This window comes from Cygnus olor, chromosome 2 (genome assembly GCF_009769625.2).
Source record: "Cygnus olor isolate bCygOlo1 chromosome 2, bCygOlo1.pri.v2, whole genome shotgun sequence".
Lineage (NCBI taxonomy): Eukaryota > Metazoa > Chordata > Aves > Anseriformes > Anatidae > Cygnus > Cygnus olor.
This window is the reverse complement of record NC_049170.1, coordinates 112,344,792-112,349,345: the sequence shown is the minus strand read 5'-3', so window position 1 is coordinate 112,349,345 and position 4,554 is coordinate 112,344,792. Positions and strand designations below refer to the sequence as shown.

General features: G+C 40.1%; 1 long non-coding RNA gene across 3 annotated transcripts in view; it reads right to left on the bottom strand.

The window, feature by feature from the left end:
• Positions 1-2,175: 2,175 nt before the first annotated feature.
• Positions 2,176-4,554, bottom strand: part of LOC121066559 — a 3,688-nt gene continuing 1,309 nt past the window's right edge. For 2 of the 3 annotated variants that reach the window (XR_005817837.1, XR_005817838.1), the window contains 2 exons: positions 4,089-4,214; positions 2,176-2,401 (listed from right to left, as the gene is read on the bottom strand). This is a non-coding gene — a long non-coding RNA (uncharacterized LOC121066559). Of the gene's footprint in view, positions 2,402-4,088 lie in introns of all 3 variants that reach the window. The other variant, XR_005817839.1, reaches the window with a different exon arrangement.

Below are 4,554 nucleotides of genomic sequence, written 5' to 3'. Positions count from 1 at the left end.
AGTTCTTGAAAATATTTTCCAGCATGCACTCCTTGGCACTAGTCTGTTTAAGTCTACCTGCTATCATGTTGTCGTGTTATCTTAGTTCACTGGCTTACTCTAGAATTTCTTTAAGCTTTGCCTAAATTCAGCTAACTGAAGAAATGGCCAAGTGCTGTCATGAATTTTCCTCTTTAGATCAACGGGCACCGGGTCTAAACACCAGAAAGCAAGCTGTGGCTAGTGCAGTGAAAACAAATTTTACCATTTTCACTTCTGAAGCTTTTTTAAAGAGAGTTAATGACCACATTGAACAAGACCATCCTCATTGCCACTATCAATCCCAGGGGCATTTCTCCCTGCTCCCACTGACCAGGGATCTTTCTGCAGTACCTGCAGGAGGGGATGCTGTCTAGAGAGCTCACCACAGCTCTGGAACCTGGCCACTCACAATCCAAAATCCTGGTTCTGCCACAGCTGTGCTTTACTATTCTAGGTAAGTTCCTCAACCTCTGATATAACCAGCTTGTAAAGAAGTAGTGGTCATCTGTTAGCCTTTATAAAATGCTTTTGATGGGCAAAATTCTAGGGGTTCTGATGTTTAAGGTTTTTTGGTTTTCCATTCTAAGGGTTCTGATGTTTTTGGTTTGTTTTGGGTTTTTGGTTTTCCATTCTCTATCCAGTTTTTCAGCATAACTGGATTCTAATTCTGGAGCTGCTGTGTTGGTTTTTTTTTTGTTGTTTGTTTGTTTGTTTGTTTCTTGCGAGAGACCTTACCACACGCTTTTGGAAACACTAAATTAATTGTGTCTTCTGGTTCTACTTTATCGTCTGGTTAATTAACTCTTTCCTGTAGTTCTAAGAGGGCTGAGAGGATTTAGGTAGGAGCACTGCAGCTTTTTCTTGCTATCTGTTTGCCTGGGCATATTATTTTTAATGATTCTCTGAACAGTTTCCTAGTACTGAAGTAAGAGTTTCTGCTTTATAATTCCCAGGATCATCATTAGCACCTTTTTAAGAGATGGGTACAACCTTGGCCATTCTCCAGTCCTCTGGTACGGTAGCTGTTTTTAATGATAAATTACATATTTTTGTTAGCAGCTCACTTGTGCTGGTCTTCGGTTCCGTCAGAACTCTCGGATGAATACCATCTGGTCCGGCTGATTGATTGCAGTTTAATTTCTCGGCTTGTTCCATCACCTTTTCTGATACTCTTATTTCTGATAGTGTCTCACTTTCAACACCTAAAAAGAATAAAGCCTATGTAGTACTCATCTTCTTTGTTAAAGAACACTGGGAAGAAGCTATTTAGCTCTCTTTTTTTTCCCCTTCTTTTTGCATTTTTGATTGTCTAATGCAGCTGATCATAAGGAAAAAGGGATTGACAGCAAATATCTTTTTGTTTGTTTGTTTGTTTGTTTATAAACTCTTTTCTAAAAACAAACTAAAGATGTGTCAGGTATTTGTAAGGGGATGATAGCGTCAGAAGCCCAGAATTGCAGGTTCTTTTATATTTTCTGTTAATTGTGAATCGTACTTCGCAGTAGTGAGTCACTGTGGATTGCTGTGGAAAAGCTGCCAAGGGAAGCATATATAACATTTTTTTGGATTTCAGTGTTGTTTGCTATGGCTCAGTAGAAGAATAAAGATGTACTTGTATTACCTATAGTACTGGAACCTAGAACAGGAAAAGAAATCAGAAGACAAGCTTCCACAATAGAATATCTCACTGACAAACAAGCAAATAGAGAAAAACAAAGCTATTACCATACTTACATGAAAATAGAGCAAGAAAGAAAAATATCATAATCAGTGTCAGTTGGTAGAATATTTCCCAACTCTGCATATTTCTCTATACACCTCCCCACTCTTCCCACATACACATACATAACTCTCCTCTGTCTGCTTTTATTATGCACGGTGCTTTCTGTCTATTTTACACTATAAGCTCTTCAGGCTTGTCTTTTCATATGTCCATGATGTTATATACATGCCAGTCAAACTGTTTAAATAATAATAACTGAGAGTTGTTTTTTTCCCCTTTTTTTTCCTTTTCTTTTTTTGAATTAATTTTCTCTCTTTCACTTTTTTTTTTTTTTTTTTTTTTTTTTTTTTTAACAAATGGTAAGTTAAAATCAAAGGTAATAATTAGTTTGAAACAGCCCTCAGAGGCAGTCCCAGAAAAAGTGACCTTTCGAGCTACAACCTAACCAGCCAACTTTATTGTGTCTTGAGGTCAAGGCTCCTATTTCACATGACTTCAGGGTTTTTACATGCATGCTACCCTGCAGTAAACCACACAGAAAGTTATGATCAAGTAGATTTTGCACTTCAGACATCTACTGGGGAATGGCAACAAGGTTCAATTCAATCTGAGATGAAAGTAATCCAGAACCAGGCTCAGGAATGCAATGGAAAATTCCTAAAAGATAAGAGATGAGATTAAAATGCAACAACAAAAAAACAGCAAAAAAAAAAAAAAAGAAAAACTGTCAAACAAACCAACCAAAAAAAAAAAAAAAACAACAAATCGAAACAACAACAACAAACCAACCAAACAAACAGAAAAACAGCAGAAGACTGGCTAATGCAGAGCAAGAGCATTGGTTTATTTTTGAGTGGGCTGGACCCTACAATTACAACTTTGTCACCGCAGTTTGAAATCTATTAAGGGGATTTATGCTTTGCAGCTGACATTTAAAATTAAGGATTTATTGGACTGAGAATGAATATTTCTTTGCAATTAGTTTTCTGGAGGTCGTGTTTCAAAAACTGTTATTTTTCTGTTTAATCTACTGTGGCAAGATTTTGTGTTGTCTGAACATCTGAAAAATACAAATACAGAAATCATTTTATTCGTTGTAAAGAGACTCCCATCCTGAAACTGCTGGGGAGTTGCATCACATCACATTTTCACTATGTACCTAATATCTCCCACTTGCATATGCTGTTATACTGGGGCAAGCGAAAGTGAGTGACAACTGATCCTACATAAATCACGCACCAATAACAAATGGAGAGTTTTAATTCAAGATTTTTTTTTCTTCTCTTCTATGTGGGCTTTTTAAATCTGCTTTGCTTTTTGGAAATTTATACACATATTTCTGGGTATTGCTGGAAGCCTCTGAACAGCTGCATGTTTTTCCATTCTTGTGTGTTTATAGAGATGGATTAAACTTCACTGCAGCTGAATTTTTGAATTCTTGAACTGAAATTAATTACTGGGAAAACGGAGGGTATTTTTCAAATTAGGAAAATGATTAATTTAAGACAGTTGTGTTCCTTTACCACTGTTCTAAACCAGTCTTCCCCAAAACAAAGAAATGAAGAAGATCTTATAGTCATATATTTACACAGTTCCTGCTTAGCAGTCTTCTGTGTCAGTGCATCCACACGCAGCAGTGGGAACAAAAAGCAGGATCTATATCAGAAGTTGGAGTATGATTTCTTAAAGGATGGCTCTATGGTTAAGCAGCAGACATGCAAAAATCAGATGCCACCAGCATCTGGAAGCCTCAGATTGTCATTCGTGCTGCTCTAACCTTGAAATCTGGCAGAGCCCATGCCCCAAGTCACCTCTGCAAAGGCATTATGGGTCCTGTGCAACTGCAACTTCATTTCACCGAGTCCCAACTTAAACTGCTGCAAGATTCTTCCACAGAGGGAGCGAGAAAGGACAGCTGAGGTGGTCTAAAAACATTTTAAGAGCAGTGAATGCTGCCTGCTCCGGTGGTGTGGCACAGCAGGGTGAGCGGAGGGGAGTCACCAGTGAGGCTGGCTGGGAGAGGACTTGGTACACTGTTGTCTTCAGTGAAACTGAAGGTAACTTCAGGGAAAAAGTGTTTCTCCCTTTGGCCAAGCAGCCAAAGCTCCAAGGAGTCATGCAGCCTGCGAGCAGCTGGCGGGTTTGTGCCTCTCTGCGATGGGGATGGGGCAGGGGCAGAGGCAGAGAGAGGAAAACCAGGCAATGCCAGTGCTCTTGCACTGGGGAAAAACTTTGAGCACAAAAAGTGCGAGAGGAGTGAAAGTGATAGAGATGCGAGCAGAGGAGACACGGGCGAGCAGAAAATGAGAGAGAAGAGGGCCAGCAGCCACCGACTGCTACAAACTTTAGGGACGCAGGCTGCCTTTTCACTCTGGTCCAGAAGTCTGTTTTCATTCATGCAGCAGCATAGGTGTAGATTTTATCAGGACTTTGGGCTGGAGCACCCGCAGCTGTGGATTACAGATGCTTCCTGTCATGTATAAACACAATCATTATGTGCAAGCATGGCACCCACACTGCTACCTAAACAGCCAGCCCTCCGGACTGAAGGGCTTTGTTCTCTCCGGAGTTATTTTTATGGCCGTGAGCAGGACCCTACCCCCGAGTTACCAGCAGCAGCCGTGTTTTTCATGTCAATTAAATGGATTTTGTTACTTGTAAAATGCATGTCCAAACACAACGCTGTTCTTCAATCACAAAGTGTGTTTTCTTAGCGCAGGGTGATACGCAGTGACACTTGTTTGACTGACAGCACCAACGCAAACCGTAGTAAATACCACCTGTAACTTCGAGGCGGGTGAAGCTCAGTT